The 26,251-nt window shown below is 41.0% G+C and overlaps 1 long non-coding RNA gene across 1 annotated transcript; it reads right to left on the bottom strand.

Moving 5' to 3' along the window:
• Positions 1 to 2,544: 2,544 nt before the first annotated feature.
• LOC141626667 (uncharacterized) lies at positions 2,545 to 5,136 on the bottom strand. Its single transcript, XR_012536264.1, has 3 exons — positions 4,950 to 5,136; positions 3,255 to 3,336; positions 2,545 to 3,067 (listed from the first exon to the last, which is right to left on the bottom strand). It is a non-coding gene; the product is annotated as an uncharacterized LOC141626667 (long non-coding RNA).
• Between the last annotated feature and the right edge of the window lie 21,115 nt (positions 5,137 to 26,251).

Here is a 26,251-nt window from a genome sequence, read left to right as displayed (position 1 = left end):
ACCCATCCAACAAAAACACTTCACAAAATCGCACAAAAAACAACTCGCCTTTTTTTTTCAAGCAAAAGACGAGTCAAAACAACGACAAAAACACAAAAATCACCTAACACCTCGAGGCCCACACAAGGGCCGCAATATAAACAACAAAAATACCCGACACAGCTGGGTATTTTTCACAGCTCAAAAAAGGCCTACGCCAATTCGGGCACAAACAGGTCAAAAATTCAAAATACAACCACTACAAAACAACGTGACTTAGTCACGTCTCAAAGTGACCTAAACTACCGTTAAGGTCCATTTCTAGACAAACCAACTCAGTTCGAGCCTAAACAGACGCTTATTTCGGCAGCATAAGACCATCTCACAAAGGCAAAAATTCAACTTTGCCCACAACGCCCAACGAAGGTTCAATATAGCAAAGACGGTCTTCCCCGACTACAATGCAACCTAGTGGGGCACACAACTCAAGCAAACAAACACGACATTGTGAAATAAGACGAATTTCGGTCTCATTCACGTTTTTTGAGCCTAGGGAGCGGGAACGGGGACCAAAATGCAAACTAAAAGCACCCCTACACACCCAAACAGGTTTCTAACCTAATGCAATCATCAATTTCACCCAAAAATGGGCTAAACAAAAACGCCCAAATCAATTTTTCGAAGGGTTAAGGTTTCACCCTAATGCAATCAACAAAAGACAAACAAATTCAAATGGATTCAAGAGGATTAACATACCTTGAGATGACATGATGTTTGTAGCACGAAAGAAAGTAAGAAACGCGACCCAAAAATGGCGATTTTGTGGAAATGTCGTGGTTTTAGAGAAGAAGATGAAGGAAATGAGAAGCTTAGGCTTCTCGCGTCTTTTTACAGAAAAAGGGGAGCTCGTTCCCTCGCAAGAAAGCTTGCGCCACTTTGAGGTGTTCCCTACCCTTTCAGCGAAGCTTTGGGCTTTGGCCCTATTTTCACAATTTTCAACGCCGGAATTAAAAACCGTCATTTTTCAAATACAAAAATAAAATAGCGAAATTCAAACTCGCTATTTCTCACAAATTTTCAATGACGGAATTAAAAACCGCCATTTTTCGATCACACAAACAAAATAGTGAAATTCAAATTCGCTATTTTCACAAATTTTCAATGAGGGAATTAAAAACCGCCATTTTTCAAATACAAAAACAAAACAGTGAAATTCAAATTCGCTATTTTCACAATTTTCAACGACGGCATTAAAAACCGTCATTCTCAAATCATAAAAAATGAAGTAGTGAAAACTCAAAATTTGCTATTTCCACAAATTTCGAAATTCAAAACAACGGCATTAAAAACCGTCACACCGTCGAACAAGACGGTGAAATTCAAATTCACTACTCACAAATTTCAAATCACGAGAAGACGAGACTAAGACCGTTATCTCCCTAAACAAACATTGGATGGCGGAATTCACATTCGCTATTTCGACAGATTTAAACAAACAGCAATAAAAGTCGTTACCTCTCTTCAAAATTCAAAATCACTGCCGACCACGAGAGCCAGGCTCACAGGCCTATACCTTTCCGGCACCACAAACATCCAATATAAACACCGAAATTCCCCAGCAGGATAGCAGAGGCCTCCTCACGGAGCCCGCTAAACTCAAACGACCTCTCAACATAGACCCGTCCAACACGGCTATTTCTCGCAGTCGGTCATTCAACCTTCAACATGGCTGGCGAGCCTTACAAAGCACATTCAACATGGATGGCGAGCCTCAAAACGCACCACATTCAATATGGTTGGCGAGCCTCACAACGCACATGCAACATGGCTGGCGAGCCTCAAAACGCATCACATTTAACATGGCTGGCGAGCCTCACAACGTAACCTCAATGCGGCTGGCGAGTCCCATCATATCCGCAACAAGGCTGGCGAGCCTTCGCCTGCAAACTAGAAACAACTCAAGGACATATCCCGAAGATGCCTCAGGTATGACTTCTTCTTATGGCTGGCGAGCCTTCATACGTAGTCTAACGGACTTAAAACGACCCACATGGACAATCCAAAAACTCTAAAATGTTCCCCACGATAGGTCCTTGACTGGTATCACCAAGTCGCCTTGGCATCGCCCTTCCCTGACAGCAAGTCCTTGGCCCGAACCCTTTCGAGCTGCCTCGACGTCGCTTCAGTCTCTAGGTTGTAATCTTCGATTGACCTGTGGGCTATACTTTGACTTTCGCCCTGTCCAAGCCTCGGTCAAAGTGGGGGCTCTGTAGATACCAAGTATCTGTCGAGTCTCCAACAAACATCCGATGATTATCGGACTACACCATGCTTAGGAATCGCATCGTTTAATCGACAATTTTGTATAACTATACGTCGGAAAACTCAAAACGATTTCGAAAACAAAACATTTCAAAACTTTTCAAAAGTACCTGGAGTGTTTAATGCACGACGACGGGGTCGCAATTACACTAACTAGAGTCAAAACCGACACCAGACAATAAACCGACTCAAAAATTCAAATCCCGACTCCAACAACGAGTCAAACACAAAAAAACAAGCTTCTTAAAACTTCCATGTTAAATATTCCCGGAATACTTGAATGGTCAAGTCACTACAAAATAAATGCGGAAAACTGACGGACCGTTAATAACAGCTCTTATCCGTCAAAAATGTGGTTTCCTGCCAGATTTTCCGTCAGGAAAGCGTGTCACTACGATTCGTCACGAAAAACGCAATCCTGACGGAAGTTCCGTCAGGAAAACGCATTTCTGACGGAATACTGGCATCTAATCCATCAAAAGTTGACTTTTGTTGACTTTTCTGACGAATAATCCGTCAGAATCCTTGATTTTGTAATTAAACAAAAAACTATTTGAGGCATTTTTGGATTTAAGAGGCCTCAATTAAAACAATAAATATCTTAATACAATTTCACCATTACAATCTTGATATAAAAATCAATACTCCAAAATCTATAATCAATTACAAACAAGTATCCAAAAGATCAAAGTTGAACCCGGAAATTTGTATAGTCTTCAACCCATAACATCGGCCAAGACCAACTTTTCTTGAAGAGGAGGTAAACCTGAGACAGTAAACCAATAAGCAGTTGTATACGAGTTGTTGGCAGTAAACTAATATCTTTTTGTCAAAACTCATCTGGTAAGACGAGGATGCTGATGCTGTTTGGCATACAAAACTAAAATATGATGGCAAGAAAAAAATCCTATAAAATAAAAAAGAGCACATTGATCGGGATATGCGATAGCTACCTTTTGATCTTCTCTGCTATGATCGAATATAGCCTTGACAGATTTGTCCAAGTAGTGTGTGTGGTTGAGCAAACACTTTCACCTGAAAACCATAAAATGAAAAAACATTAAAACTAAATCGGTAAAGTATCAACTTTTGACTTCTTAACTTACAGTCAACCTCATTAATGGAATCGAGAGGTGACTAAGATTAAAAAGACCACGTACATGTGAGGTTATAACCAAGCAAATCACATATTGATGACATTCCGTGATACCGCAACCAGGTGGATTTATATCAATATCTAATATCAAGGAATATATCATGCCATGTTCTACATCACAAACAACCATGTTCAACAACAATTATTAAAAAAGTATTAAAGTACCTAACCAGTAATTACCGGTCTCTAACTTGAGCTTAAGCCTCGTGCGGCATAAAACTGAAGTTCCAATTACTACTTCTCTGAAATCACTTCTAATTTATATTTATATATTCATAAAATTGTGAATGTAAACCTAACATAATGATCAAGACCATTTCAACTTGGAAAAAGCAATTCAGCTAAATCAAGGGATGAAAGAAAATAAGATTTCAATCCTCCAGTTTTCTACTTCAATCATTAGCTATCTATTTTTTTTTTTTTTTTTTTTTTGATAAAATTTCCAGTAGACAAGGTAAAAGCCTATTATTAAGCAAAACAAAAAAATAAAAATGAAACATAAATCCAACGAACTTAAGCTTAAAGAAAAACTGACAACAATCAGACTTTTAGAGTTTGGTTTCAATGAATCTAGGAGCATGTAAATATTTTTCGAAACAAGTGTAAAAAGTTTCTCAATTATTTCGTTGTCTCATACGGGGTTTCAGAGCATAGACAACTGAGACAAGTGTATAATATTGGCATATGTCCATTGGGTTTCTCAATTATTATAGGAGGTAATTTCTCAAAATCTATACACAAGTTCTGATACTGGCATACTCCAGCTTTCAAAAAAATGGAATATGATCATAAACAGAGCATCATACTGCAACATGAAACATGTGAACCATTGACAATAAGGCCAATACAAATTACACTAATTGCAAATATTAACCACTATGACACGCTGGAGCAATTTTACAACCTGGTTCAAAATAACCATACAAAAAGACCTAAAAGAAATATGGAAAGATAGATACTCATAATCATTATCTAATAGAAGATCCCCAATGTCTCGATCTCAGTTGAAATAAATCACAGCAAAAAAACGCCATATCATATATATAAAAAAAATACAATATTTATCGTATTCAATCACAAACAATTGACAGCAACAACCCAATAAATTATTGCAATTAAATAAATTAATGAAAAAAAAAATCTAAATTTCCGAATCTACATGACTGAATTCTTTCATTTATTGAATCTACACAGAAATGTGATATTTAAAATATCAAATCAAGCAAATTATAATGCTTGGAAACTCAAATTGGGCAACTGAAACTCGAAATTTAATATCTTAATTTGGGGATGGATAGATTTTGGGGATTTCAAATACAGTAACTAAACTAATTCCCAAATATTACAAACCCTAAGTCATGTCATCCTCAATTTTAACATCAAAAATCAATTACTCACCATTATAAGAACATAACAAATGTACTTCATAAATATAAGACTAATTAAACCTTAAACAACAACAATTAATGATAAAAATTGAATGGAATTATACCTTGAAAAATAAGAGAATGGAAAAAGGAAGAAAGGTGTCGGTGGCATATAAAGGCAGGCGGCAAAGGAGGAAAATAAGACGGCGGCGAAGGAGGAAAGGTAGGCGGAGGCGAAGATCGGCAATGGCCTGGTGACTGGAGGAAAGAAGAGTGAGGATCGGGTTTGAGGGTTAGGATTTGAGGTTAATTGGGGGATAAAGAGAGACCAAGGGATTATTTTAGAACGAGTGAGTGATCTCGTATTATGTTATTAATATATGTGACGGAAATTCCGTTACAAATCCTTACTTTCTGACGGATTTTCCGTCAGAAATCGGACAAGGTATTAGCGCCACTGACACTATTCCACGCGCCAATTTTATCCGACGGATACTGACGGATAATCCGTCAGAAATTCTTTTGTGTCAGAATTCCGTCAGTTTTCCGTATTATCTGACGGTTTTTTTCCGTCAGAATGCCTGTCACTTTAGCGCTTTATTTTAGTAATGAGTACAAATCATGTCATCCAAAATATAGGATAGAACAAATCATGATTTCAATTGTGTGATAGTGACAAGACAGCTCGAAGACCCGCGAAATGGCTCGCGCCTCTTCGAGTAGCCTGATACGTGCAATTTTTATAGTCTTTTTAGCCTCTTATTGCACGCATTTCCATGTTGTTTTCATAGTTTTGTATTGCAAAATGCCCCGAATAGGCTACTTTGGTTTGTTTCGTCTCATTTGCAGGAACAGACCTCAAAGTGGTGAAATCGTGCCTTATTCAGTCCCCCTAGCATGCATTTATGGAGATGGAGGATTTAGAGCAAAATTGTTGTGTCTTGGGAACCGTGAAGGAGTCCTTAGCAGCTGACCAAATGAAGATCAAGCTGTTTTCAGTTGCTGAGTACTCGATCGAGAGCCCTTTTACTCGATCGAGTGGTTTTGACGGTTGTTGGAGTTCGACCGAGTCCCTGCTGAACTCGATCGAAGTGGGCTAAATTAGAGGTCCTCGATCGAACGTGCTTCTTGTTTGATCGAGAGGTTTTGCTGAAGAACTGCTCGATTGAGAGGAATGAAATTCCTCGATCGAGAGGTTTGCTTATTTACAGGGGATTTTATTCCGTGATTAGTTAATATTTTAGTTAATAAGCTCTTCCCTATATAAGGTGAAGACGTCATTAGGTTATACATCTCCTTTACACTCTTTAATCAGTCCCTAATTACTTTAAGCAGACACTTTGCTCTTCCTTTCTCCTTTGCTACGTACTTGTGTTCTTATTGCCGGATTCATCTCTTTGTAATCTTTCTCTACTCTTTATACTCAATCTAATTTCCTTTGCTCTTAATCGTTTGCATCTTAATTTCTGTTTAATTATTGTTATTAGTTTATGATTAATCTTTATTACTCTTTTATTATGTCTTTCGCTATTTCATTCATTGTTATTATTGTTTATTTCATTAACAGCATGAGTAGCTAAATTCTCTTATCTTAGGATTAGGGGAGCCATGGTAGTGAGTTGACGATGTTGTAAATAGGTTAGATGATTGAACTGTGAGAACTATTTTATGACAATATAATTGTAATCGTTTAGTTGAGTGAACGCGTCTAAACTAGTAAAATCGGTTAAATTCGTTCTTAAATCGAAAGATTGGAATGAACAGACCTGTTATGAACAGTAGACTACCCAAATGAGGACGAAAGTTAAGTTAGTTGTATTCTAGGGTGGATAGCGGACCGGGAGGACCTTTCCCTTACCCTTCTCATATTAGATCGTCTGAACTATTTATGACTAAGTTGATTAACTGCCATGGTGAACCGACTTCCTAGCATATTTCTCTTTAATTGATTACATCTTTAATTCTCTCATTTTCATTTTCATTGCTCTTTTCTCTTGCCTTAATCTCTCTTAGTTTAGAAATCAATTTAAAACCCCCATTTGTTACCAGACAGACTTAGATAGCAGATAGATATAATAGCCTCCATGTGGATGTCGACCCTACTTCCCCTAGCTTCTGTTAGTTGTTTTAGGTATTTATTTTTGGTACTAAATGACGGGTATCAAATTTTGGCCCCGTTGCCGGGGAGGCAGTTAGCCTATTTATCTGTTTATTTTCGTTTGTTTTCGTCTCAGGGAATTTTTAATTCCTTGAGACAGTTCTTATTTATTTTCCCTAGTGTTGTTTATGCCCGTGTCTAACAGTCGAATTAGTGCCGGTGATCCGAACCGGAGCGGACTTTTCGCTATAGACAAAGATTGCTGAGAAAGATTCAAAAGGAAGCCTTGAGTACTTTTGAACCCGATCTTGAACACTTTTTATTTGCAGAAGACCAGCCTTTTAAAGAAGACAGTTCTATTTCTGCAGCCAATTCTGTCAACATGCCAAATATCGCGAGTCATTCTAAGCCTACAGCTGCTTCCATTCCTAAAGGTTTCAACCTTGTAACAGAGGATGGCAGTACATTTAAAATTTGGTCGTCTTATATCAACTTGATCGAGAGGAATATGGACCGTGGGGTAGCTGGTGAGGATCCGCGAAAACACATGGAGGTTTTCACAGACTACTGTTCTACCATTCCCGCCACTAAGGGAGTGACACAGGACAAGATTAAGGAGGTTCTATTTCCTTTTTCTTTGACTGATGGGGCCCGAGAGTGGCTCACTGATCTTGATAGAGCTGCAGCCGGGATTACTAACTGGGAGACCCTGGCCCTAGCCTTCTATAAAATGAACTTTCGTCCACAACAACTAATCAGCTGAGAGGAAAGATCCCGAGTTTCACGCAAACTCCAGGTGAGAACTTGTATGAGGCGTGGGGTCGGTTTAAGAAGCTTGTACGGTCCGTTCCTCATCACGGTTTCGATCAGTGGTTTTTATGCAACCAGTTTTATAATGGGTTGTATAATGACCACCGTGATATTTTGGATGCTCATCAAATGGTCGGTTCCAAAAGAATATCGATGATGAGAAAGGGCGGGGAATCATAGAGGAGATGGCCACCCATTGTGCTGAATATGGGAACCCAAGAGGAGGAATTAGAACAGTATCTTCTGTTGATAGTGCAGTTGTGGCTCAGTTAGAAGCTATGAATGCCAAATTTTACAAGTTGGAGTTGCAGAACGCTGGAGATCAACAAACGGTTCACTTGTTGACTAGAGAAGAAACCGTTTCATGTGAGAGGTGCGGTAGTAATGACGGTCACACTACTGTTGACTGTCTAGGTGAAAAGGAACAGGGTTTTGCCTTTCAATAATATAGGTAAGGGGGCTCCTATTATAACAATCAGAGTGGAGTCCATCCTAACATGAGATGGACTAGTCAAAATGTATTAAATCCTACACCTCCACCACAGCAGCAACAACCTTACGTTCCACCTCATAAATGATGTAAAACTACACGGAAAAACGAGAATGAACAGATCGTGGAACTGTTCGTTTGAGGTTGTTAAATCTGTGCTTGTGTATGTCGTTATAACTAGTAAATTTGCAGCGGAAATTGATTTGTTTGGACTGATTATTTCGTGATTATGGAGGTAACCGGATAGTATGGTGAATTCCTAGTCCTAACCTCGCAAGGTATCAAACGCAGATTCACGCAATCAACCTCGCAAGGAAGATCTAAAGATTAAGCTCGCAAACCTAATCAGAATAATGCTCACAAACGTAAACAATTTTATTCTTTGGAAAATTCGATGTGTGTTTCGATTACACACGCCCTAATATACTCCTAAACGAGGTCATAATTCGACCCAAACCCTAGCTTGCAAATCAAGCTATCTTTCCTTTCCTAAACTAACTAGGAAAGTTATTCCCTTTCCCTAAACTAACTAGGAAAGTTATTAAAATACTAATATTAGAATACAATCAGATTTTAGGGTATTCTAATCAAACTAGGATTAGGAAAATCTAGCTTTCCTAACTTTATTAGAAATAGTAATTAAACTAATTTATTATTCCTACACGATTTAGGAAACCGTGTATCCTAATCATCCTAGGAGCCGTGATATGCAGCCCCAGAGCCGTGTTTATGCGGCTCAACACCTTCCCATTTTAGCATCAACACATTACTCGATCCAAGCTCAAATCCTTTTACTAGTTGAGTCACATTTCGACTAATAAGGATCTCATTTGCTTGTTCCGAGCATGCTCCTGCATCATTCTCTCCTTCTTTTTGAGAATTTGCCCTCAAATCCTCGTCTTCTAGATACGGTGTGGTCGCCTACATTAAATGTCGCGCTCACCCCACCATATTCAATCGGCAACTCCAGCTTGTATGCATTAGAGCCATAACATTCGAGGATCTTGAATGGACCATCCGCTCGTGGCATCAACTTGTTCTTCCTTTTGACGGAAATCGTTCCTTCCTTAAATGTAACCACACAAGATCACCTTCCTTGAAAAAGCAGTCGCTTACGATGTTTATTAGCCTTCTCTTTGTATTTAGCATTTGCCTTCTCAATTTGAGCTCGAACTTGTTCACATACTCGGAGAAATGATGCTTGCCTTTCTTTGGCTTCAAAACTTAACACATCTTTCTTTGGAATGGGCACTAAATCGATTGGCAGATATGGATTCACGCCATAGACAATCTCGAATGGAGCTCGTCCTGTCATCATTGATGGTGTACGATTATAAGCGAATTCAGCATGCGCCAATTTGATATCCCAATCCTTTGTGCTTTTACTAACCAATCCTCGCAATAGACTCCCTAGAGTACGATTGGTTACCTCGGTCTAACCATCTGTTTGTGGATGGTGTGATGTACTGAAAAGAAGCTTAGTTCCCATCAAACGCCATAACGTTTTCTAGAAGTAACTAAGAAACTTCACATCTCGATCTGAAACAATAGTAAGAGGTATTCCATGTAATCGAACGATCTCTCTATAGTACAAATCAGCCACTTTAGTTGCATCATCAGTCTTGTGACACGGAATAAAATGCGCCATCTTCGAGAATCGATCAACTACCATCATAATTGAATCCTTACCCCTCTGAGTTCTCGGCAAACCAAGGATAAAATCCATGCTTACCTCGTTCCACGGTTGCACAGGTACGGGCAGGGGTGTATACAAACCTTTGTTGAACGTGCTCTTAGCCTTTTGACATACCACGCACTTTGCCACGATTTCTTGCACGTCCTTATTCATTCTCGGCCAGTAGAAGTGTTCACTTAAGATATCACTTGTCTTGTTAACTCCAAAGTGTCCAGCAATAGCCCCGCCATGAGCTTCTCATACCAACAACTCCCTAATCGACCCATTTGGAATGCATAGCCGATTACCTTTGAAGAGATAGCCATCTTGAACAGTATACAAACCTGTTGGATCAATAATTTCCTTTGAGAATTCTGGATCAGATTTGTACAGTCCCTTGATATGTTCGAAACCAAGAATCCTTGCATCCAACTCAATCAACAATGAATGCCTTCGTGATAATGCATCAGCCACGATATTAGAACTTCCCGTCTTGTACTTTGAAGAAAACGTGAATGATTGCAAGAATTCTACCCATTTAGCATGTCTTTGATTTAACTTTTGCTGCCCATGGATGTGTTTAAGAGCCTCGTGATCGAATGTAAAATAAACGGCAGGACGTGAGATAATGACTCCAATGGTCCAATGCTCTCACGATTGCATAAAACTCCTTGTCGTAGGTTGAATAGTTCAACCTTGCACCGTTTAATTTCTCGCTGAAATATGCAATAGGCCTCTTTTCTTGTATTAACACGGCACCAATCCCAACACCACTTGCATCACACTCGACTTCAAACAATTTATTAAAATCAGGTAGTGCTAAAACAGGTCCGGAACATAGCTTGCGTTTCACATCTTCAAACGCCTTTTGGGCCTTTGTTAGTCCATACGAACTCTCCTTTCTTGGTTAGCTCTGTAATTGGAGCCATAATCGAGCTAAAACCCTGGATGAACCGTCTATAAAATGATGCTAAACCATGAAAGCTTCGCACCTCTGTAGTTGATTTTGGAACTGGCCAGGCTTGAATAGCATCGACCTTGGATGGGTCCATACTTACTCCGTCTTTACCCACAATATAACCAAGAAAGACAACACTTGAGACCATGAAAGTACATTTTTCTAACTTGCCATAGAGCTTCTGATCTCGCAAAACTTCAAACACAGCTCGCAAATGTTGTCTGTGTGACTCTTCATCTTTGCTATAAATTAGGATGTCGTCAAGATAGACCACCACAAATTTATTAAGGAACGGCCTTAAAACTTCATTCATCAACCTCATAAACGAACTAGGAGCATTGCACAGTCCAAACGGCATCACAAGCCATTCATATAACCCCTGCTTCGTTTTAAACGCGGTCTTCCATTCATCCCCTTCTCGAATCCTCATTTGATGGTAACCACTCCTCAAATCCAGTTTAGAAAAGACACTTGAACCAGAAAGTTCGTCAAGCATATCATCAAGTCTTGGCATAGGAAAGCGATATTTGATTGTAATGTTATTTACCGCTCTACTATCAATGCACATTCGCCAAGTCCCTTCCTTTTTTGGTACTAATAACGCAGGCACCGCACACGGACTTAAGCTCTCTTGAACATATCCCCTATCTATCAATTCTTGGACTTGTCTCTGTAACTCCTTTGCTTCCTCTGGATTACAACGATAGGCCGGCTTATTAGGCAATGCCGCCCCTGGAATCAGATCTATTTGGTGTTTAATACCACGTAAGGGAGGCAACCCATTCGGCAATTCATCCGGAAACACATCCCGGAACTCTTCTAATGACCTGTACCCCACGGTCATCACACACACCAACGGACCCCAATTCACGAACCAGAGCAAAGACATAAGTTCGTTCTCCACGAGCTAAAGCCTCCTCAACCTCCCGAGCCTCCATAAACATACTCCCCTTCTTTGTTTTAGACTCTTTAATATTATTAGGTGACATAAGTTTCAGATTATATCTCACATTACCCTTCATCACGCTATACACATTGGATCTCCCGTCATGTTCAACCTTTCTATCGAATTGCCAAGGCCTACCCAACAGAATGTGGCATGCATTCATAGGAATTATATCGCACCACACCTCATCAGTATAGGGTCCTAAACTCAACGAAACTAAGGCCTGTTTCTTAACTTGAATCCCATTATCCCCATTCAGCCAATGTAATTTATATGGTTTAACTCGGTCTTTAGTTTGCAATTTCAGTTCATTAACAAGGTCCCTCGCTACTACATTAGCACATGAACCACTATCAATAATAAGATTGCAAATTTTACGGTTTACCTTGCACCGAGTGTGGAAGATTTGTTCTCGTTGTTCATTCTCAGCTGAACCCGTTTCCATATGCAAATTACGCAGCACTAAACACTCCTCTTCACTCAACGAATCCAAATCATAGACTTTTCCTTCAACATCAGTTTCAACATTCTCTTGAACTGTTTCCTCTTCTGGCGTGACAAATACATGGATCATATCATACAATTCTTGAGCTGTTAGGGCTCGTTTCTGAGGACATTCGTTTGCTATATGACCATAGCCTTGACACTTGAAACAACGCCTCAAAGAACTCCCTTTTGGCTCGGCAACACCCTTTCCTTTGTCCTTGGGTTCTTCTTTCGGGGTTTCTTTAGCCTTGCTAGGAGCTGGCCTGGAATACGAGTTTGTTCCCGAACTTTGTCCCTTGGAATAAGTATAAGGTTTTCGTGCCTTATCATGCTTCTCAAATTTCAACGCCAATCTGCAAACATCGCTAAATCCATCGTAATTCTGGATTTCTACCTTCGTTGAAATAGCGGGTGTTAGGCCCTTGATGAATCTCGCCACCCTTAGCTCTTCTTTCTCCTCAAGATCGCACACAATTGACATCTTCTCGAATTCTTTGATATATTGATCACCGACATGCTTCCTTGCTCTAAAGATTGGAGCTTTAAGTAGTTATCTTGTTCATAATCCCTTAGCGCAGAACCGTCTCATCAGTGCTTCTTTAATTTGATCCAAGATTCGATCTTGTCTTTGCCTTCCTTTTTCCTCTGCTTTTTTGATTTTCGTACCATAAAGATGCATACTTTGTAAGCTTCAAGATTGCAACCTTAAATTGCTTCTTGTCATCATACTCTTTATACTCGAAAACCCTCTCAGCTTGTCTTACCCAATCCAGAAATTTTTCCGGATCCATCTCGCCATCAAAGTCAGGAATATCGAGTTTTAAACCCCGATCATCATCGTTCTTATTTTTTGACTTCCTCTTTGGCTGCTCGTCCTCTTCTTCAGATTCGGATGGAGTGTCCGATTCTTTTTTCTTCTCTTTAGCCTTCAACATGCTTGCTATGTTTTTTAACACATAAGCCATCTGAGTCATCTCTAACTTCAGCTCGTTATGACCATCTTCCCATGTTTTCGGACCCTCATCACCGTCTTTAACCATGATTAGCAACATCCCAAGACAGATCTATTAAGGAAAAAAATCTGAACTTAGCTCTGATACCAATTTGATGTAAAACTACACGGAAAAACGAGAATGAACAGATCGTGGAACTGTTCGTTTGAGGTTGTTCAATCTGTGCTTGTGTATGTCGTTATAACTAGTAAATTTGCAGCGGAAATTGATTTGTTTGGACTGATTATTTCGTGATTATGGAGGTAACCGGATAGTATGGTGAATTCCTAGTCCTAACCTCGCAAGGTATCAAACGCAGATTCACGCAATCAACCTCGCAAGGAAGATCTAAAGATTAAGCTCGCAAACCTAATCAGAATAATGCTCACAAACGTAAACAATTTTATTGCTGGAAAATTCGATGTGTGTTTCTGATTACACACGGCCCTAATATACTCCTAAACGAGGTCATAATTCGACCCAAACCCTAGCTTGCAAATCAAGCTATCTTTCCTTTCCCTAAACTAACTAGGAAAGTTATTCCCTTTCCCTAAACTAACTAGGAAAGTTATTAAAATACTAATATTAGAATACAATCAGATTTTAGGGTATTCTAATCAAACTAGGATTAGGAAAATCTAGCTTTCCTAACTTTATTAGAAATAGTAATTAAACTAATTTATTATTCCTACACGATTTAGGAAACCGTGTATCCTAATCATCCTAGGAGCCGTGATATGCAGCCCCAGAGCCGTGTTTATGCAGCTCCAACACCTTCCCATTTTAGCATCAACACATTACTCGATCCAAGCTCAAATCCTTTTACTAGTTGAGTCACATTTCGACTAATAAGGATCTCATTTGCTTGTTCCGAGCATGCTCCTGCATCAATAAAGCTTAACAAGGCTTTCAAAAGCCTCCATCTTTTCCACCGTCGCAACAAGGTGCTTCTTCCAGTGGCATAAGTGCAATGGCCGAGTTGAAGTCGATGATTCATTCATTGACAATTCAATTACAGAAAAGTGACCAACAAAAAGATGCATCTATCAAGTCACTCGAGTCAGAAATAGCTCAACTCGCCACCAATCAAGCTTTGAGGCAGCAGGGTCATTTACCGTCCCAACCTGATAAGAAACATAATGAGACGGTGAATTTAATTAATCTGAGGAGTGGTCTTTCCTATGAGGGACCTAAAATGCCGACTGAAAGTGATAAATCAGACCCGGAAATCAAAGTTCCTGCTCATGAACAGTCGTCATTTGACGAAAATATGCTGAATCCGAAGAAAGTACTCGATTGACCTATTTCTAGAGGTCGATCGAGGACAATTGCTGTGGAAAGTACTCGATCGAATGGTTCTGATGCTCGATCGAGTCCAGTAGAAAAAGGAGATTTCGATGGAGTGGATGGGAGTCCTCGATCGTGTGAAATTGTTGAAGAAACCACTCGATCGAAAGGAAAAGTTGGTCGATCGAGTAAAATTGCTGATGATCGTGTTGAAACTTTAGCAAAAAGAAATGAAGGATTGGAAGCCCATCACGGTCCCTTTCCCGAGGCGATTGCAAAACAGGAATGCTGAACAGCAGTTCGGTAAATTTGCTGATATTTTGAAGAGCCTTCATGTCAACGTTCCCTTCGCCGAATTTCTAACTCAGGTACATGATACGTCTGTCGTATACCTATCAAAAATAAACTAACTAAACTAACTATATAGCTAGGGAAGTCAGGTCGATCTCCTCAGGGAGGCAAGATATCTGTAAAAGTCCGTCTATTTGGTCACAAATGGGGGGGGGGGGGGGGGGTTGTTTGAATTATTTTCTAAACTAAAGGTTTAAAGGAAGAGAAGTAGAGAAAAGAGCAGTAAAGCAGGAAAATAGATTTAAACTATCAGATAGAGAAGGGTCATGTCAGGATTTCGGTTCACTACGGTAGTCCAGTGACTCAACTGTAAACAACTTAGACAGATTAAAGTGAGACGGATATGGAAAGGTCCTTTCGGTCCACTTTCTATCCTAAATTACCACTAACTTAACTTTCATCCTCGTAAGGGTAGTCTACTGTTCATAGCAGGCCTATTTAGTCCAATCTTTCGATCTAGGATTAATTTTAGCCAGATTAAAGGGATGACTCAGAAGCGTGCACTCAACTAAGTCGGTAAAATACAATTAAATTGCTATGGTGACAGAATCTCACAATTAACTCATCCAAACTATTTACTACATCGTCACATTTCTACCGTAGATCCCCTAATCCCAACATGAAAGAAGTTTAGCTACTCATGTCGCTAATTAAACTATCAAAACTAACAGCAGATAAATTACCAGCATTCAACATATTAAAATGATAATTAAAATGCATAAGAGTAAATTAAGGCAAAGAAATAAACGAAGTCAAACAAAGAATTAAAGCAAACAAACGATTGATTATTATTAAGAGAAGAGAAAGAGATTTCAATCGTGCGAATCCGGCGTAAAGAACAGTCAAATCCGGGCGAAATAAATCCCAAAGTAAAGTTACAGTGAAAGAGAAGAAGTACGCAGTATGAAAATTGGATAAAAGCTAAGTAATGAATTCATGCTAATGACCTAGCTAATGCGTGCTTAAATAGAAAACAACCAAGTTTATCGAAATAAAACAACTCACGGGCTAATTAAAGCCCATGAAAACAGAAACCTCTCGATCGAGTGGAATAAGACCACTCGATCGAGCAAAATTCAGCATAATCTACTCGATCGAGTAGAATAGTTACTCGATCGAGTAACTCCTCTTTAGAGCACCTCTGGATCGAGTAGAAAACTACTCGATCGACCAACCAAGACTATCAAAACCATTCGATCGAGCAGTAAAACCACTCGATCGAGTCTTTTGTCTTTAAATTAGCTTAAGTTCATGCCCGACTGCCTCGTAATTCGTGCCTTCACGCTTCCCAATGCAGTATCTCACTCTACAAAATCCCGTCTCCTCTAAATGCATGCAAAAGGGACAAAAAAGGGTACTATTCCACTACTTTCGCGTTCATTTCTACAAAACGGACAAAACGAACCAAAGTAGCCGATTCGGGGCATAATACTATAAAAACAGTACAAAAATGCATAGAAATACGTGCTGAAATAGGCTAAAAAGACTATACAATATGCATTTATCAAATCTCCCCAAACCTAACCTTTACTCGTCCTCGAGTAAACTAAAATGCAACTAATGGAACGGAAATGAAATCTCAGAGCTAACTTAACTTGTCTACTTGTATCAATTTAATGCAACAAAAACTAACAGTTAAAGTTAAGCAGTCAATACGCAAACGAGTTATAAGCTGTTCAGAAATATAGCCAACCTATCGACCTTGCAAGACCAACAAAATCAGACTCTCTCGTGGTCACTCTTCTCTCATGAAGCAAAGGGTGAATGTTATATGTAAAAGAGAGAAGAAAAGACAGTCACTCACCTAACTGCGACCTACAAAGCATGCATGCAACAAAAATGAAAGATAATTCAAGTACTAATGCACACACTCCAACCAATAATGTCCGTCACAGCCGAGGGCTTAAAAATAATATGGGAATAGTGAGGTTCAGGTGAGAAAAGGCAAAACACGTTATGGTAATGTGGAGGTAAAAGCGTCAAGCTAGTTCCTAACAGGACCATAATAAACCATCCAAATCTCAACTGACTAAAAAACTAAGTACAAGTGCCCTTCATTTGGCACACAACTCACTAAACTCAAACACAATCTCCTCAAAAATATGGAATAAGAATGGAGGAGTCAGACGGTCACAAACTTCCTTTTTTTAATACCGTCTAAATAAAACAACTGAAACAAGTCAAACTTTTTCAAACTTCTTTTTTTTTTTCTTCACTGTACACGTGAACAATTTTTCTTTTTCTTCATTTTTTTTCATTTTTTTTTCTTTCACGCTTTTCCTCTTTTTTTTCTTTTTCAATTCTTTTTTTTTCTTTTTCTCCTTCCTCTATTTATACCAACTCCATACAAAAAGATACGGCCCAAACTGCAGACGGAAAATCATACCACAAAAGGACATACTAAACTAGTTTGACTAGGCAGGCTCAGTTTGGGATGTAGCTGATGGGTCAAAAAGGCAAGTTTTGGCTTTTGTGGAGCTAAATGGGTGAAAAATATAAGGAAAAGGGAAAATTTGCAAGCACCTCCCTGCATGTGACACCAACCACAAACCCGAATATGTGCATTTGACAAGAAATGGAATGTCATAAAAGTGCAAAAATGATGAACATGCTATGCAAGGAGTACTACTCTCAATTCCTAATAAACTGATCATGAATGTCACCAGTTATGGGCTCTAAAACTCAGAATTTATGGAGTAGTTTGCCAATTTATCAGGTCAAGTCTAAACAGTTAGCTATATTTGGACAGAAACTCGTAGACTATGCGTATGACAAAGCTAATAACTATCAACAGAAGTGCAAGGCTCAAGTAAAATGACAGGTTATAGTGCAGTTTCATCACAGAAATCTACCGTTCCGACTCAACCTATATGCAAAAATAGACTTGAATATTTTGGATTTTTGAAATTTTCTAATTTTAAAACAATAAATAAACAATGCAAGCTGAAATAAATAAACGTGAATGCAAAACAAATGCAAATGCAGACTCAAAAGGATGCAATACCCTCCCCAAACCAAAACGGACAACGCCCTCGTTATCCTCCAAAGATACACCGAACAGATATATACGGGGAACGGGGAATATACAACCAATAAAGAATAAAAATAATAAAAAAAAGGAGACAAAATAAAAGAGTAAGAAATACATACAAAACACGAACTTCCCCAAACCAGCCAGAAAACTGGGGAAGTGAGTAGATCAGTAGCTACTCATCAGCCTCCTCGTCACGGATGCCCTCCACTCTGAACTCCGGATCCTCGTCCTCCTCCTCTGCTCAGCGCGAGCTCTCTCCGCAGCCACCGCAGGGTCCTCGTCCTCATCCTCCTCCTCCTCAGCAGACTCCGGGTACCCCTCAGCTGGGTACCGGTAGAAGGAAGGGTGTGGCCAATCCTCTGGGATCAGACGGTGTCGCCTCAAGTGGAACTCGTACAGAGGGTGCAAGGTAAGAGCTAAGTCCCTCTCCATACGAGCATGTCGCTGTGCAATCTCAAACAACAAACCGTCACGGCGCCCTTGGTCCATGACCACGGACGCCACAAAGGGTGGAGGTGGTACGAAAGTAGCCGGATAAACCGGCTGAGCCTGTGTCTGGTCGGTGGGTGTAGGAGTAGGAGTAGGAGTAGGGGTCGGGATGAGAGTAGTCGTGGAAGGCTGAGTACTCCCTGAAGGTGTGAACCCCTCTCCAGTCTCAAGTCTACGCCGCTTCTTGGCGGCGGGTATAGTGAGAGGTGGTTGGAGTGAAAGGTGGTAAACCGGTGGAGGTGGCAGTCGGTCGCCCCTAGCGACAGTAGGCACAGGGGGTAGACGGGGGAAAGTGTCACAAGGTAAGTCTACAGACAAGGAGCCGTCTATCTTCCATGTCTGGTAGTCTGGGTCAGCCAATGTTGAGAAAGCATGGCATCCAGACTCAGAAACCTCTCTCCCTCGAGGTACTGCAAGTCACGAGGCCAGACGGGGAAGAGGGAGCGGGCAAGAATGGTGGCTATGCCACCGTAGGCAATAGATCCCGTCTCCTTCAGCCCCTGGGCCTGAAAGTACTGGGCGGTCAAGCAGGCAATGTTGAGGGTAAAGGGACCCTCACAGTCAACGTTCAGGTAACCGCCCAGGATAGAGAGCTCGGTGTTTGTGATGTTGTTCGGCTCCTTTCGGCCGAAGATGGTGCTCCCCATCAACCTAAGAGAGTAACGGGCAGGGGGAAGGTGGACCTGCGCGAGCTTTCGCTCGGGAAAGGTGGTCTGGGCCAAGGTCCTCCAAAGCTGACGGATGACCCTCCTAGGGGGGGTAGCGTCGCCCGTAGAGGAGAGGCCAAGTCTGTGACCAAACTCCACCAAAGTCATCGGAAAAGTCCGGTTGAACAACCGGAAAGACACCGAATAAGTAGTAGGGGCAACATCATGTGCCCCGGAGGAGAAGGTGAAGGAGCTGAGGAACTCAAGACTCAGCTCCAGAAAGGTACGGCCGCTCATAGTGATGAGCCCGGTCATCCCCATGCCCCGTAGAAGCTCACAAACCGACTCGTAAATGCCGAGTCTCTCAAGTGCCGGTTTATCTAAAAACCGAGAAGGTACAAACTCACAGGCTAGGAGGTGATATAACCTCTTACGATGAACAACGTTAATAAAAATTATCTGCGGATAGTCGGGGTGAGAGTCGAGGGAGGTGTCCCCTCGGACCGTAACCGTGCCAGAAAGAGAAGCAGCTGAAGTGGAGGGAGCGGCAGAAGTAGAGGTAGCAGGAGCTGGTGTAGAACGGTAACGTCCACGACCTCGGACCCGGCCTCTAGAACCCAAAGTAGAAGCCCGTGCAGTGACGGTGTGAGGAACCAGGGCCGCTCTAAAGGCGATTGCAATCGCAAAGTAGTCCGCCACGGGTGTAAAAAGACAAGTGGGCTGGAGTGGAGGATGTGGCTGCTGTGGCCACCACTGACGAAGAAAGACTAGCAGCAGTGTTAGTAGTGGTGGTGGCCGTAACGGAAGTGGCAGGTAAAAGCAGCTAGTAGCGAGCTAGGGGTAAAACAGTCTAGCGGCGGAAACTAAGAACACGGGTCTTTGCGGTACTAATCGAAGTGGAGGCGGTGGTAACAAGGGGACCACTATCTCGGTCAGGGATGGACTAGAGGTCTGGCTAGTAGAGGGCAGTGAGCTAGACTCCATCCTGTATACCAAGGGCAGGGGATTTTATAAGAAAAACAGCGGCTTACAGCAAAAAACCAGCATGGTAACAGCATACAAATCCCCAAACAGTCGAAAAAATTCGACTTCAGCCCAAAAATTCCCAATATTCCTCAAGATTTTCGAATTAAAGCATGCAAACAGCGATAGGGGCGGGATAGTAGTCAATAACAGCAGCAATTACGCAACAAATGAAGTTAACTAGGCATTTGACAGCAGCAAAAACCAACTTTCAGTCGAAAATTTCGACTGTAAGAACCCCTAAATGCGAATTTCGTGTAAAATTCGAATTAAAGCATGTTTAAGCAGTGAGGAAAGGGGATTGATCATCAAGTAAGACAAAGAAGGGCAAACAATGACAGTGTAAGTCGAAAAATTCGACTAAGCAAACAATTTCGAAACCCTATCCAAATTACCTCATAAAAATTCGAAATAAATGAAATTAAAATGCAATGAGGATGGAGGAATTACTTACTTGATGAGAATAACCTACAAATTGCAATTAATCTTCAAATAACAAGCTAAAATGGCGATTTTTTGATCGAAAACCGCAAACCCTAAACCCGCTAATAAACCGTGAAAACTAGCAAAAATCAAGGGGGAAATAAGGGGCTTTGAACGATTAATTAGCAAGCAACAAGATGTAGGTGACGGATTTGGTATGAGGGCAAGAGAAATGGGGATTTGGGGACCTTTTTTATCGCAATTAGGGGAAGGAGACGAAAAAATTATGGAACAAATGAAATAAGAACAAAAATAAGGAAGTTAAATGAAAACTCCCTGCGCGTCCTTTCCCATTTACTCGATCGAGTGGTTTAGAACTGCTCGATCGAGGACTTTAATAACACATTCACTCGATCGAGTAGCAATCTACTCGGTCGAGAACTCCCCATATGTGCTTTACTCGATCGACTGAAAAAGAAGCATTCGATCGACCACATTTCACTCGATCGAGTACAAAAAGTACTCGATCAAGCTCTTTTACTCGTGTAAGCTCTTTAATTCGTCTTACTTCCTTTGAACTTGCGTAAAAATTCCCCAAAACTGCATAGAAACACGTGCAACAATATCCCAAAATACCAAATACGAAAAGTAACAGTCTATAGTCTTAAATCTACGCTAAAAATTGTCTAAAATCTAATTGTCCTAATTAAAAGCAATAAAAGAAGTTCAACGGAAAATTCAAAAATTATTTTTACAAGGTGTTACACGGGGCATTTCCCCGCTCACTTCCCAAAGCAATTCAATAGCCCCACGGAGGGCTCCTGACTGGAGGACGTCACCTCAGCAACATTGATCGTCCTCTTCAGCTTCCATGAGCTTGAACTTGAATCAGTCGAAGGAGAATAGTTCACATCCACATATGCTCGAACATTTCTCACCCTTGCTCCGTTCTCACTGGCCGTAACACTGTCACTCCCAACTTGACTAACATTAATTGTACATTGCCCTTTGACAGCTCCTTCATTATTTTCATCTGTACCTGCAGCAAGGAAAACAGACGAACTTTCCTCCTTTTTGCTCTCAATCTGAGGCGGAGGGGTAACAATAGCAGCACAATACTCCAAATTTTCATTTGGAGTGTCAATAATAGGGTCAATAGAAGAGAGGGCATTGCAAGGCTGAGCTTGCATGGGAGCCCTCCGGAACTTCGACTGATGGAATATCAGCTCCTCGTCCCCAACCTGAAAAGTCAACGTCTTACCCCCGACGTCTATTACTGCACGGGCAGTAGACAAAAATGGTCTCCCTAAAATAATAGGGGTATGTGCATCTTCGGGGATGTCTAAAACGACGAAGTCAACGGGAATAAAGAACCTCCCGATCTTCACAGGTACGTCTTCTATTACACCTAGTGGTCGTGATATACTACGGTCGGCCATCTGGACAGTCTTGTTGGTGCAATTAAACTTTGTCAAACCAAGTCTCTTAGCCAGAGACAATGGTAAGACACTCACGCTAGCGCCTAGATCGCATAACGCGTTATCAATCAAATGGGTACCGATATGACACGGAATCGAAAAACTACCCGGGTCTGACTGTTTGGGAGGTAACTTATTCTGAACTAGGGCCGTCCCCACCTCAGTCAAGGCTACCGCCTCCTTATCACTAATATGCCTCTTACGCGATAAAATTTCTTTCATAAATTTAAGGTAAGAGGGTACCTGTGTCAGCAGTTTGGCGAACGGTACAGTGACCTAAATGCTTCTCAAGATCTCGGCAAATTTGCCAAATTGCTGATTAGCTGTAGTATTCTGCAGACGCCTTGGGAAGGGAACCGTGATGGGTATCTCGAGTCTCTTGTTTCTCTCTTCCAATGTGTCAGCCGGGTCAAGTTCTATATCCTTTGGACGCTTCTTACCTCTTGAACGAGGCCTTTCAGGTGATTTCTCACTTAATCGAGCACTAACAGGCTCTCGATCAAGCTGTCCGTCATCCATACTACTCGATCGACCAAAATTCCTATTCGATCGAGTAGTTTCTTCAATAGCATCACTCGATCGAGTAGAAAAATTACTCGATCGAGCAGTTGGGTTTTCATGTTCACTAGATCGAGTAGAAAATCCACTCGATCGAGTACTTTTATCATCAAATCTGCTCGATCGACCTCCAGAAACTAGTCGATCGAGTACTTTCTTAGCCGTCAGCTCATTTCCTTCGACTGAACACTGTTCATCAGCTATTATTTCCTTCCTCGGGTCTGATTTCAACACTTCTGGTCCCTCATATGAACGATCGCTTCTCAAATTAATTAAATTTACCGTCTCATGTGGATTTTTGTCAGTTTGAGACGGTAAATGACCCGGTTTCCTTGTAGATTGGTTCGCGGTTAATTGGGCAACTTGAGTTTCAAGGGCCTTGATGGATGCATCTTTCTGTTGATCACTCAACTGCCACTGCTTTGTAAAAGACTGCAGCATAGTCTTTAGCTCACCAATTTCACTCACCCCTCCAGAAGATGATGCTCCATGATTAGGAGGAGGGAAGGAAGGAGGCTTCTGGAAGCCTTGTTGATTCTTATGTGGAGGAACATACGGCTACTGCTGGTGCGGAGAAGGGGTAGGATTGAGCACATTTTTACTAGTCCACCTCAAATTGGGATGGACTGCCCCTTGGTTGTTGTAATAGGAACCCCCCTCCTTGCCTATATTGTTGAAAGGCAAGGACTTGTTCCTTCTCCATAAGACAGCCAACAGCAGTGTGGCCATCATTGCTCCCCCACCTCTCACATGTGATGATCTCCCCTCTGGTAAGCACATGGACCGTCTGAGGCTCCCCAGCAGAATGTAACTCCAGCTTGTCAAACCTAGCATTCATGGCTTCTAGCTGAGCTACAACCTGCTTATCAACTATATGAACTGTTCTAATACCATCCCTCGGGTTGCCATACTCAGCACTATGATTCTCCATCTCTTCAATAAGGGCCCATCCCTTATCATCATCTGTATTTTCCTGGAATCTCCCATTAGATGCCGCATCAAGTATGGCTCTGTGGTCATTATACAGCCCGTTATAGAACTGATTAGATATAAACCATGGTTCAAAACCATGGTGAGGAATAGACCTCACCAATTTCTTGAGTCGGGACCATGCCTCATATAGAGTCTCATCGGGAGCCTGCCTGAAACTGGTAATCTTGGCCCTCAGCTGATTGGTGCGCTGTGGAGGGAAATATCTCTTGTAAAAGGCAAGAGTAAGAGACTCCCAATCTGTAACCCCTGCAACTGTGCGGTCCAAATCAGTCAGCCACTCCCTGGCTGAGTCAGTCAAAGAGAAAGGGAACAGAAACTCCTTAATCTTGTCTTGAGTTACCCCCTTAGTGGCGGGGATAGTAGAACAGTAGTCTGTAAAGACCTCCATGTGCTTCCTCGGGTCTTCACCTGCCACACCTCTATAAAGATTTCTCTCCACCAGATTGATGTAGGAAGGACGGATGTCGAATGTATTCCCATCCTCAGTCTGGACATTGAAACCCTTTGGAATTGAGGATGCTTTAGGCACCGAATGACTGGAAAGTTTTGGCATCTTTACTTGTTGATCGGGAACCCGGGGGCGAGGTACAGTTGCTCCAGTCGAAGTGCCAGAATAGGAATGTCTTCTGCGAAAAGAGAGTGATATAGCTCTGGTTCGAAAGTACTCAAGTCTTCCTTTCGTGATTTCCTTTGCAGACGGAGTCTATGCCTGAATAGTCTCACGGCTCTCAATCACCAAACTAACTCAAAACCGTCTCGACCGGGCATAAACAATACGAAAGAAAATAAGTAAGAACTGCCTCAAGGAATAAAAATTCCCTGAGATGGATAAAATAAACGAAACAAAGACAGATAGGGCAATTGCCTCCCCGGCAACGGCGCCAAAATTTGATACGTCTGTCGTATACCTATCCAAAATAAACTAACTAAACTAACTATATAGCTAGGGATGTCAGGTCGATCTCCTCAGGGTGGCAAGATATTTGTAAAGGTCCGTCTATTTGGTCACAAATGGGGGGGGGGGGGGTCTAAACTAAAGGTTTAAAGGAAGAGAAGTAGAGAAAAGAGCAGTAAAGCAGGGAAATAGATTTAAAATATCAGATAGAGAAGGGTCATGTCAGGATTTCGGTTCACTACGGTAGTCCAGTGACTCAACTGTAAACAACTTAGACAGATTAAAGTGAGACGGATATGGAAAGGTCCTTTCGGTCCAATTTCTATCCTAAATTACCACTAACTTAACTTTCATCCTCGTCAGGGTAGTCTACTGTTCATAGCAGGCCTATTTAGTCCAATCTTTCGATCTAGGATTAATTTTAGCCAGATTAAAAGGATGACTCAGAAGCGTGCACTCAACTAAGTCGGTAAAATACAATTAAATTGCTATGGTGAAAAAATCTCACAATTAACTCATCTAAACTATTTACTACATCGTCACATTTCTACCGTAGATCCCCTAATCCCAACATGAAAGAAGTTTAGCTACTCATGTCGCTAATTAAAATATCAAAACTAACAGCAGATAAATTACCAGCATTCAACATATTAAAATGATAATTAAAATGCTTAAGAGTAAATTAGGGCAAAGAAATAAACGAAGTCAAACAAAGAATTAAAGCAAACAAACGATTGATTATTATTAAGAGAAGAGAAAGAGATTACAATCGTGCGAATCCGGCATAAAGAACAGTCAAATCCGAGCGAAATAAATCCCAAAGTAAAGTTACAGTCAAAGAGAAGAAGTACGCAGTATGAAAATTGGATAAAAGCTAAGTAATGAATTCATGCTAATTACGTAGCTAATGCGTGCTTAAATAGAAAACAACTAAGTCTATCGAAATAAAACAACTCACGGGCTAATTAAAGCCCATGAAAACGATAACCTCTCGATCGAGTGGAATAAGACCACTCGATCGAGCAAAACTCAGCATAATCTACTCGATCGAGTACAATAGTTACTCGATCGAGAAACTCCTCTTTAGAGCACCTCTGGATCGAGTAGAAAACTACTCGATCGACCAACCAAGACTATCAAAACCATTCGATCGAGCAGTAAAACCACTCGATAGAGTCTTTTGTCTTCAAATCAGCTCAAGTTCATGCCCGACTGCCTCGTAATCCGTGCCTTCACGCTTCCCAATACAGTATATCCCTCTGGAAAATCCCGTCTCCTCTAAATGCATGCAAAAGGGACAAAAAAGAGTACGATTCCACTACTTTTGCGTTCTTTTCTACAAAACGGACAAAACGAACCAAAGTAGCCAATCGGGGCATAATACTAGAAAAACAGTACAAAAATGCATAGAAATACGTGCTGAAATAGGTAAAAAGACTATACAATATGCACGTATCAGTATCCTTTTACATGAAATTTATGAAAGAAATTGTAACGTGTAAGAGGCATATAAATGATCATGAAACGGTAGCTTTGACTGAAGTGGGCACTACCCTAATTCAGAATAAGACACCACCCAAACAGTCTGACCCGGGTAGCTTTTCTATTCCATGCCATATAGGGACCCATTTAATTGATAATGTATTATGTGACTTGGGAGCTAGCGTGAGTGTCCTACCATTGTCTCTCGCTAAGAGACTTGGTTTGACCAATTTCACTGTACCAACATGACTGTGCAGATGGCCGACCGTACTTTATCATTGCCCCTAGGTGTCTTAGAGGACATACCTGTAA

Source organism: Silene latifolia, chromosome Y (genome assembly GCF_048544455.1).
Source record: "Silene latifolia isolate original U9 population chromosome Y, ASM4854445v1, whole genome shotgun sequence".
NCBI classification, from domain to species: Eukaryota; Viridiplantae; Streptophyta; class Magnoliopsida; order Caryophyllales; family Caryophyllaceae; genus Silene; species Silene latifolia.
The sequence above is the reverse complement of the archived record's forward strand: the minus strand, read 5'-3'. Positions and strand labels throughout refer to the sequence as shown.